The following is a 12,020-nucleotide window of genomic DNA, read 5'->3' as shown; positions in this document are numbered from 1 at the left end:
CTGGAAACCTGGAGAGAAAGAAGCATTTATCCTGCCTTACCCCCAGGATAATCAAATAACTGAGGGGAAGAATTTGTAGAATTGTTCTAGTTAGTATGCAGAAGGAGTATTGTTAGAATATCACCATTTTTAAATTCCTAGTGAATTGGCAAGAGCTAGGCAATGCACATCAGTGGCAGCTGAATCTATTAATTGAAAAGCTGATGAGGAACCTTGGATGAATGGATCTGAATGGCAGCACCTGATGAACTCATTGGTTAATCTTAATGATGTGTCTTCTAATACAGCTCAATGAAAAAGTACCCAGCACCACCTATGAAGTGTCTTGACAGGGAAAAAAAAAAAAGCCTGAATCTGATCAAGCCCCTAGATCTACCCATTAATGGGAAGAACACAGCAAAAAAGAACATGTTACAGAACACCATGGGAATACAATCAACAAAATCCGGAACACAGGGAATTCTACAGGATAAATGACTTGGCTTTGTTTAACAAATTGCAAGGAAAAGGAGGGGGACCCTATACATTAAAAGAGGCTTTAGTAACAAAGTAAATGCAAATGTCACCTTTGTATCCTGATTTGAACAAATCTACTTTAAAACCAAGTGGAAACAGAAATTTCAACAATTAAACAAAAAGGTAGATGTCTTGAGTAACCTCATCTACTTTAATTTTGCACTTGCCTTAATATGTGGAAAAACCATAAAACTACCTATACTAAGTCTAAATTTTGTCTAAATTTGTCTATATGTCTAAATTTTGGATAAAGACATTTTAGTTCTTTTTTTTTGAAAAGTTATTTGCCCATGGTCACAAAAATAGGTAGTGGCAGACCTGTGGCTCAACATTGATTTTCTGGTTGACTTCAACACTCTTTCTCCTAATACCATGTGGCAACTTTTAAGAACCAGAAGCATGTAGTTGAGGACAAGAGCATATGAATATAACTGCATAAAACGTTTACATCCATATTCTCAATTTTTAATAAATTAGTGGAGGGGAAGATTTGTGAGGGCAAGAAGTAGAAAAATCCCAATTAAGATACAAGGTAGGGGAGGGGGAAGGGTAAGCTGGGAGGAAGTGAGAGAGTGGCATGGACATACATACACTACCAAATGTAAAATAGATAGCTAGTGGGAAGCAGCCGCATAGCACAGGGAGATCAGCTCCGTGCTTTGTGACCACCTAGAGGGGCGGGATAGGGAGTGTGGGAGGGAGACGCAAGAGGGAGGGGATATGGGGATGTATGTATATGTATACCTGATTCACTTTGTTATAAAGCAGAAACTAACACCATTGTAAAGCAATTATACTCCAATAAAGATGTTAAAAAATTTTTTTAAAAATACAAGATAAAAAAAAGTCAGGAGAGATGTGGGGAGAAGAGTAGAGAGTGAGAGAAATAAAAGGGTAAGATCTTTTCTACTTTGACCTTGAAATGTTAGGCCTCATAGATCTATATAGATTAGATTACTCTTCCCAACATGAGTTTACTAATATATTCTGTCTCTAGGGATCTACCTCAGCCTTTCAAGTTTTTTTTTTCCCTTTCACCTTTCTTTATCCTACAGATAACTTGAAGCTGTACATCATGCCTTATACTCCCAAGTTCTAAGACTATATAGACCTATAAGAAAGTCTGCCTTGTAAGGTGACAGACCGTTAAAATAAGCTCAACATTTATGCAGTCAGGCTTGGGATTTTGTTAATTTCTTTTCCTTTTAGTTGTATATCTCCGGTGTTTCGGTGACTCAGAATACTGAAAGAGGCCACCTGTAGGCTGTTAGATGAAGATAGGACAAGCAGAAGCAATGCTCTCTGTATTTCACTTTAATCCTGAAACAAAACCAGTGGCTCTCCAATGACATTGAGTGGTCTCACCATTTTTCCATTTTTTTTAATACTTAAAGACATTGATTATTGGTTTTAGTTTCTTGTAATATGTATTCATTTTTTTCTTTTTTTAGCTACGCAAATTAATTATACTTACAGTCTCCTAAGGACTTCTCATGTAGGTTATCTTTACGTTTTTTAAGTAATCACTTCGTAATATTGGGTTACCCAAATTATTCCCTGAGACTTGCTTTGAAAGGTGTTTTCAGTTGTCTCATTAACAATTCTAAAAGTCAACCTTCTAGAATTTTTTTTTTTAATCAACTCCTGTATTTTTGAGTTTCTTTGATTTTTTTTTTCCCACTATTACTGGGACACTATATTTTTGTGGTCGTTTTATGTAATGATTTTCAGACGTAACTTATTTTCAAATATTGTGGAAGTAGAATAAGGTAAGAATTAGAAGTTACAGGCAGATGTTGGTCTCATGAAACTAGTAATGATACTGGTGTACTCAGATGTAATGAAGGTTTTTTTGTTTTTTTTCGCGGTACGCGGGCCTCTCACTGTTGTGGCCTCTCCCATTGCGGAGCACAGGCTCGGGATGCGCAGGCTCAGCGGCCATGGCTCACGGGCCCAGCTGCTCCGCGGAATGTGGAATCTCCCGGACCAGGGCGCAAACCCGTGTCCCCTGCATCGGCAGGCGGACTCTCAACCACTGCGCCACCAGGGAAGCCCTGTAATGAAGTTTTGAGTATAGTTCTTTTCTATCTTCCTCTGAAACTAATATTCTCTTTTAAAAAGTCATTTTTTGTTTTTAAAGCCACAAATAGAAATCTCAAACACTTAATACTCACATGTCCCCCATGGAAAAATGTTTCTCTGATGTCATTTGAGAAAAGGCAGTGAAAAAGAGAAGAAAGACATCTTTGAATTATTAAAAATGTATATACTTAACTGTTTCTGAGAGAGTTTGAATCTCTTCTTTGACACTTGCCAGTTGTTCCCCTAGACAAATAATTTAACATCTGTGAGATAGTGTTCACATTAAAGAAACACAGAATTTCCTCCTTTGACTCTTACTACAAGTTTACTGGCCAGATGCAGTAATGTATGGGAAAACACTTTGTAAGCTGTGAAGTGCTATGCAAGTACATGGTAATAACAAATAAACATTGATGGTTTGCCCAGAGAGAAAGAAGAGGCTTCATTCAAGGATTAAATAATTGGCTTCTTGCTAGCTGGAAGTGCACAGGCACCCATGACTTTTACCTCTTTATAACTTAAGGCTCTAAACTAGTTTTAGCAGGAGGAAAGGCAGCAGATATTTTTAGAAAACTTCCTGTGGTTTAGATGAAATTGCCAAAGATATGATTCAGCATGAGAATTTTAAGTTTCCAGGTTCTTGTGCTTCACAGGATAATAATTTATAATCCGCAGGGGGAAAAAAAAATCACAAACTTTTTTCAGGGAGGGGACTGTTCCAAGACTTTTGTCAAATTAATGATCATTTTTGAAGCTAAATTTTTGCATCTTTTGTTGAAATATCAAAAGGTAAAAAATATCAGTTACCATGATACTGAAAGTATGGCTATTTATTTTCAGCTCATGGTTTTACTTAGAATCTTCTTTGATCAAAAATAATGAAACCAGTATAGTATATGTAACTTAAGTCTTAACAGTTCTGAAAAGAGGAAACATAATGGGGCTGACATGGCAAAATATGCAAACTTATTAATAATCAAATAATAAGCCACTTCTTCCACACCCTCCTCATTGGAAGGAAACAGTACCAGTAAAAATGGTACAGAAGAAGATGAAGAGTTTTTCTTCTTGGCTTGGCAGAACATGAGTCTAGAGCAAGGATTTAGTAAAGGGCTAGGGAGGCTAGAAGGCAAAGAGAGAAATCCCTGGATGGATCCAGACATTTTCTTTGCCCTTTTTGATGCCTGTATAAGAATTCCAAAAGTAACACATGAATATATACCTATTAAAATCACCCCTCTTCCCCTACCCCAGCTCTTCTCCTTCAAATAAGTAACTGCTGTTCATACTGTTTGTGTTGGATTGCATTTATGTAGCCATACAAACAGATTTTTTACATAATGGAGATCACATTATATAATAGGCATCATAGTAGTCTTCAACTGGATTTTTTTTTTTTGGTAGAAGAACTCAGAGCCTATCAGTCTAAATCTACTTCATTTTTCTAAATCGGGTTGGCAAACATTTTCTCTAAGACTTTGCAGGCCATGTGGTCTTTGTTGGAATTCCTAAACTCTGTCGTTGTATAGCGGTTGTATAGCACAAAGGCAGCAGTAGACAATACAAAAACTCAGGAGCATGGTTGTGTTCCAATAAAGCTCTATTTGCAAAAATAGCCAAGTTTGGCCCATGGGTCACAGTTTGCCAACTCCTGTTCTAAATTGTTACATAGTATTTCTGCATAAAAATAACCATACTTTGGGCTTCCCTGGTGGCGCAGTGGTTGAGAGTCCGCCTGCTGGTGCAGGGGACACGGGTTCGTGCCCCGGCCTGGGAGGATCCCACATGCTGCGGAGCGGCTGAGCCCGTGAGCCATGGCCGCTGAGCCTGCGCGTCCGGAGCCTGTGCTCCGCAACGGGAGAGGCCACAACAGTGAGAGGCCCGCGTACCAAAATAAAAAATAAAAATAACCATACTTTATTTTTGTAATCATGTCCAATTTTTCACTATTAAACACAGTTGTTTTGACTATCCTTATACAAATAACACTGTACATATATGAGTACTTCTGTAGGACGTGAATGCCAGGTCAAAGGTATGCATATTTAAATATGGAAATATAGCTTCCAAACTCTCCAAAGGCTTGCCAGCTTATTCTCCCCAAAACTGTAAGAGAATACGCTTCTCGTAGTTCCCCAACCAGGGATTGAACCCCGGGCCCTGGCAGTGAAAGTGCCGAGTCCTAACCACTGGACCACCAGGGAATTCCCTATTTATTTTTATTTTTGTGAATATTATGTGCAAAATACTATTCCCGTTATTCCTAATAATTAGTTGATGAAGCTTGAGAGAACTAATAACACCCTCTTACCTTCCTGCCTGATTTAGAATAAATTGAGAGGCAGATGCAGGAATCAAGAAGATGGAGAACATCACCTATGCTATTTATCAATATAAAGCTGTTGGACAGCACGGCCTATATCCATGATAACAATAGTCTTCTGGATACTATATCCTAGAATTAATCTTCCCCACTTTTATCACAGGCAGAGTTGAAAAACGACAGACCTCCTGCCATTGTTAGTCTCTCCTTGGAAAACATACATGGAGAAGCAGAGAGTTTGTGATTCAGAAGACAGTCATACCCCTTAAGGAAAGAGAAAGTGTCTGACCACACATGTCCAGTTCCCTTTCCCAACTCACCAGTTAGATGAGTCACTGGAGAAGGGGAGAAGACAGATCAGGAGTGCCCCTCTCAGGCAGTCCCTCCACTTGGAAACATGAGTTAATGTCTTCCCCCAACACCCCAGCTCCAGCCTTAGTGAGGTTAACCATCTTTCCAGTAAGTTTGATGACCATTTAATTTTTTGTGAACTGCTTGCTGTTGTCCTTTGACCACTTTTAAAAGCTGGTTGATATTCTCCTATTGATTTGTAGGAGCACTTCATCTTATTAAGGATATTAATCTTTGTTTATTTACCACAATTACTGCATTTATTAAATCTAAGGTGCCATTGCTTGTGAGATACCATTATTTTATATACTCCTAAGGGGAGTAAGCTTAAAAAACAAAATAAAACGCTGTTAGTGAAGCTATGTCACAGTGAATCTTAACACTTAGAATTTTTATTTTATATGTACTGAAAGAGCTTGCTTAGACTTTTTGAGGGTATACTTAAGAGGGAAAATATAAGCAAAATAGATTGGCTAAGGTATTTGCAAAACATTTTATATTCAGAATTCATCCACTCTATTGACTCACTTTTCAGAGCCCTTGCTGTACACATTTTTCCACACTATATGTCATCCTCTGTGTCACGAAGAACATTGGTGCAGCCACATTTCTCCAAAGTGCTTCGGTGCTGTCTTCAGAATTTTCTTCCAAGCCATAGCCACCAATTCTTTAAGTTTTGATGCTGGGACTTTCTTGAATTTACCAATAGAAGTAACAGGGTTTCAGACAAAAAAAACTAGAAGTCTCATTCTTTTCCTTAAATGGTTCTTGAATAGTATGTCAACCCTATTGTTTTGAGGTTGCACCTTTCCAATAATGGAGTATCAACCACATTTGAACATGTGCAGGCAATGGCTTCATTTCACAAATACAGCCTGGTAGCAAACATAAGACGCTGAGATTGTAAAACAAATGTTGGTTTCAGATATATTAAAATTTGAAGAAATGTTTGTGTTCTAACTGATGAATTAGAGTGCTTTTCTTCCAATGTGCCATGACTCTTCTTGTCTTTCTATGGTAAAATATATAAAACAAAATTTGTCATTTGACCATTTTTAAGTGTACAGTTCAGTGGTATCAATTACCTTCACAATATTGTACAACCATCACCACTGTCTATTTCCAAACTGTTGCATCCCCTCACACAAAACTCTGTATATATTAATCAACAGCTCTGCATTACCCCTTTCCCCAGCCCCAGGCTTCTAATTTACTTTCTGTCTCTATGAATTTGCCTATTCTAAATATTTTATGTAAGTGGAGTCATACAACATTTGTCCTTTTGTGTCTGGCTTCCTTCACTTGTTTTCAAGGTTCACTCATGTTGTAGCATGTACCAGAATTGTATTCCTCATTAAGAATATTGTATTTTATGTCTATACCACATTGTGTTCATCCACTCATTTCTTTTTCTTTCTTTCTTTTTTTTTGCCTCACTGCACGGCTTGTGAGATCTTAGTTCCCCGACCAGGGATCGAACCCCGGGCCCTCAGCAGTGAAAGCGCAAAGTCCTAACCACTAGACCACCAGGGAATTCCCCATCCATTTATTTCTTGTTGGACGCTTGGATTATTTCCATCTCTTGACTATTGAGAATAATGCTGAAAGTAATGTTAGCATACAGGTGACTGTTTGAGTCCCTGATTTCAATTTTGGGGGTATATACATGAGTGGAATTGCTGGGTTACATGGGAATTTTATTTTTAACCTTTTCACAAATTGCCAAACTATCACATATCTTTATTTATTTATTTATTTTTGGCTGTGTTGGGTCTTCGTTTCTGTGCAAGGGCTTTCTCTAGTTGCGGCAAGCGGGGGCCACTCTTCAACGCGGTGCGTGGACCTCTTACTATCACGGCCTCTCTTGTTGGGAGCACAGGCTTCAGACGCGCAGGCTCAGTAGTTGTGGCTCACGGGCCTAGTTGCTCCGTGGCATGTGGGATCTTCCCAGACCAGGGCTCGAACCTGTGTCCCCTGCATTGGCAGGCAGATTCTCAACCACTGCGCCACCAGGGAAGCCCTATCACATATCTTTTAACTTTAACATCTGATTGACACCATGGAGATGAACAGAAATTTGTCCATTGTTGTCCCAGACTTGGTAAGGGTGCAGCAACAGCCGTGAGGGAACTGGGAGCAACAGTGTCCACACAGGTGTCTGTCTTATGAAGTGCAAGAGCAGCCAGAGGTTCTTTAATTGTATCTTTAGAAACAAAGAGATTAGCCGTTATAAATAAATCTAAGGAGTAAGCCTATGCCCAGAGTTACTGAACAATTCATCTTTTTAAATTTGGAAAAGCAGGTGGAAAGAGCTCAATGGCTCTGCCTAAGAAAGGAGAGACTGAGAAACCACAGAAATGACCTGGAGCTTGGGGAGAGAAGAAACTACCAAAAGGAGACAGAGAGAGAGAAGAAGCAAATGATTTAGGTCTATTAACATCATTTTAAATACCACTCCCCTTGAGCACACACTAAGTGATAGGCATTGTGCTTAACACTTTATATCTAATCTTTAAAGAAAGAGAGGTATGCTATTTCCATTTTACATACTGGAAACTATGGTCCTAGAGGTTAAGTGTCTGCCCAAGGCCACAGAGCTAGTGAACTTCAAAGATGGGATGTGCCCCCTCCCCCAGCCCTCTTCACTGTGCCTCTCTGGCCCTACAAGTTTCACATTTGAAATGCTTTCTTTAACTACCACCCTTTCCTGCCTACCGTCGTCAGAAAGAGCGAGGTCCCTCTTCCTTACAGGCTTGCCTTGCCCTTCCTGGGACTGGCTGTTGTTCTGTTGTGATCCTGCCCAGAGCTGTGCGATTCTTTCACTGTGTCTGGTGTCTGGTTAGTGACATACAAGGCTTCATTCCCAAACTTAAACCATCCCTTGTGCTGCTGGTATGAATTTACTTTCTTATAACCTCCTCTGTCGACTTAGTGCATATTTCAACATCAAACTCCTGTCTCTTCCTGCATAACGGGGCCTCCTATTTTCACAGGAGAAAAAAAAGGTAGCTTATGGGGGTACCTTTCTAAAGTGTACCCACCCACATACTCTATCCCTGCCCTCTCAGCAGACCCTCTATTTCCTATTTATTTATTTACTTATAGCTCAAAGATTGTGTCTCCTAAGAGCCATGTCAAGGGACCCTATGCCCCTGGGGTTGCCACTGCTACTACAGGGGGGGGTCTCAGATCTGTCACAGTTTCTCTTTTTCCTGTTACTCTGAGAGTTACATTTGCAAAGCACACACACGCCATTACTGATTTGTTGATAAAATGATTGTCATAATAACAGTCTCCAAACACAGCTTCCTCTCACTGACTTCCTTCTCAAGAACTTGCACTTATATCCTGTTGTCCCAAATTTACTCCCAGTTCTCCCCTCAAGACATTTAGGGGCCAGGGGCACCAAGGACGGGAACACTAGCTAGGAGCCTGGATTGAGCGCGGGGCTTCAGGGCTCAGAGGAAGCATTTTAGAGAGACGCTAACTCAACACCCCAGCGCAAATACTGAGTGATATTCCAAAGAGTTAGAAAAGCTAGACATCTCTTTAAGGGATTAATTGAAAAAAGGATGGTCCATCCATGCAGTCAAATACTATGATGCTTTCTGGCACTTAAAATGATAATGCAGAGATACACTTATTCACATGGAAGTGAGTGAATCCAGGTATGTAGGGCCTGAAGTTTACACAATTTCTTTAAGAAGAAGATAGATTCAGATACCTGGAAGGGGTGTAGGCTTATGTGGAGCTTTAAAGCTTAAACTTCATAAATACACATTGTGAAGAAAGTAGTTTTCTCAGTAGCATGTGAAACTTTGTTCTTATTTCAGAAAAGCCTAATGGGCTATGCAGAGGGCTGCTAGAAGTGGTTATTTGTTGTATTTTTACTTTTGGTATATTTCTATTTTGTATCTCTGCAATGTGATTATATATGTGTGTATATGCATATATGTATGTGTGTGCATTTCACATGTATATGTGTATGTATATATGTATATTTAAACATATATATATATATTTATGTTTTTCACTTGAAAATCAATGGGTCATCCAGACTTCAACCCAAAGGGCTAGGCAGATTAAGAGACTCCAGGTCCAAGATCGTAGGATGGAAAGTTGGGAAAGCAGATGTAAGTAAGGTTTAAACCAGAGAGTAGGAGCCAGGTTTGTTTTTTAATAAGCTTTTTATTAAGCCTTCTAGAGTTACAGAAAAGTTGCAAAGATAGTACAGAGAGTTCCTGTATAACTCTCACTTGGTTTCCCTATCTTCAGCATCTTTCATTACAATGGTAAATTTGTCACAGCTAAGGACCTAACGCTGGTACATTATTAGTTTGACTCCATACTTTTTTGGATTTCACTAGTTTTTGCCTAATGTCCCTTTTCTGTTCCAGGATATCACATTACATCTAGTCCTCATGTCTCCCCAGCCTCCTCTAGTCTATGACAGTTTCTCAAACTTTCCTTGATTTTAAAGATCTTGGCAGTTTTGAGAGGTACCGTCTGATGTTTATCATGGTTATACAGGGATTTTGGGATTTGGGGAAGTATGACCACACAGGTGAAGTGCCATTCTCATCTCATTAAGGTTCATGTTCATACCAAGGGTTCATGTTACTAGCATGACTTATCATTGTAGGTGTTAACCTTGATCACCTGCCTGAGGTAGTTTTTGCCAGATTTTTCCACTGTAAAGTTACTTTTTTTCGCTTTCCTATTCTATTCTTTGGAAGCAAGTTACTAAGCACAGCCTATACTTGAGGGGTGGGGAGTTAAGCTGCGTCTTTCAGAGAAGCATCTACATAAATTGTTTGGAATTCTCATGTATGAGAGATTTGTGTCTTCTCCCCCATTTATTTGTTTATTCAATCATTCATTTATATTAGCACAGACTCTTGAATATTTATTTTATATTTTGGGCTATAACCCAATACCATATTATTTGTTTTATTGATTGAATTATTTCAGCTTTGGCCATTGGGAGCTCTTCAGATTGGCTCCTGTGTTCCTTTGACATGACCACATCGTTTATTTTTTCAGCGTTTCCTTACTTTCTGGCACTACAAAACACTCCAGGTTCATCTGGTATATTCCTGGCCCCAGCCCTAGAATCAGCCATTTCTCCAAAGATCACTGGTTCTTTAATTGGAGAATGGTACAGAAAGCAACATGTGGGCCCTTGGTGTGCCTGTTGCTACGGGAGTGTCATTGCTCCTAAGCCTTTTCAGTGCAGAGAGCTAGGAAATATATGTATGTGTATTAACATACATGTACACATATGTATACACACATATGTATAGTTATTCATATATCTATCCATCTGTATCTATACTAAGCTAAACATGAGTTCATGCTGATGTCGCCAAATTTAATCCAAGCCCACACGGTTCATTCTAGCCTGCTGCTCTTGTTAGCCTGTAGCCTCCTTCTCCAACAGGGAGAAACCTGGCTCCCACCACCTGCCCTGCCTTTACTTATTTGCTCAATCTCAGTATATATGTAGAGTACTTTCAGAAATGTTAACCTCCACAGGAAACAACTTTATCAATCTAAGTACAGTATTTATGCACCTTTCCTTTTGTCTTTAGTCTTAACAGTTTCCAGACAAAACATATTCCAAAGTTACTAAGGTCAGCATCATTTATTTAAATGCCAGGTTCCCTTCCCTTCCCTTCCCTTCCCTTTCCTATCCTTTCCTTTTCTTTCTATATTGGGAGCTGTCACTCTAGGTATGAGTGAGGAAAAATGCATTAAAGACATTGTGGAAGATAATCCATCCCACTTGTACACAAACTCCTTTGCAGTGTGGCTTTTCTCCTCTTCCCATGAAGAGGTAGATTCTGTTCCCCCATTCTTTGAATCTGGGACTGGCTTTGTTACTTGCTTTGGCTGATGGATTATGGCAGAATGGTGTAATCTTGAACCTAGGCCTCAAGATGGCTTACAGTTTTTGCTCTTGCCCTCCTGGAGCACAGCTGCTGTTCTGTGAAGGAGCCTGGGAACACAGCCTGAAGGCATGTGACTCAGTTGACAGGCAGTACCCACTGCCAGTTATGTCTGTGAAATAAAATTCACATTTTATGGCAAGACAAGAAGAATTTAAACATAAAAGATTTTCTCTACCCTTTGGCCTCCTGTCTACCACCTACTGTGCATTGTGGATCTGCATTACTGCATTGACCAAACCTCCCTCATTGTCAGAAATACCTGATCAACCATAGGAGCAACATTCTCCTAGCATCAAAAATACAACTCCTTAAAAGATAACATTCCTTCTTGATCTTGTAAGGGGCCACCATGACGCTTAGATCTGGATTATGTAAACTGCCCATAATATGTCATTTAATGTACAACCCTTTGTCTCAAAAAAACTTATATAACTGTACGTTGACTTCTAATGGGCAGAAACAGTTCTCAGAGCCTTCTGAGATGCTGTTCCCGGGTTATAATCCTCAATTTGGCTTGAATAAAATTTCCCATTTCTTTCTTAGATCAACTGATTAATTTTTCATCAACATGCCCATGAGGTCATCATAGACCATCCTGTCTCAGTTGAGCCACCTAATACCTGCAGCCACATGAGTGACCTGGCAAAAGCAACAGAAAAACTGCTCAGCTGAGCCCAGCCTAAACTGACTCACTGAATCATGAGCAAATAATTGATTTATGCTTATTTTTTAAAGTCATTAAGTGTTAGATACTTTTGTTTAGCAGCAATAGATAAATGATCCAGACACTTATACAG

The sequence above is a fragment of the Monodon monoceros genome, unplaced genomic scaffold, assembly GCF_005190385.1.
Source record: "Monodon monoceros isolate NGI ecotype Baffin Bay Population unplaced genomic scaffold, NGI_Narwhal_1 Super_Scaffold_11, whole genome shotgun sequence".
Classification (NCBI taxonomy): Eukaryota; Metazoa; Chordata; class Mammalia; order Artiodactyla; family Monodontidae; genus Monodon; species Monodon monoceros.
Note: the sequence above shows the minus strand (reverse complement) of the source record.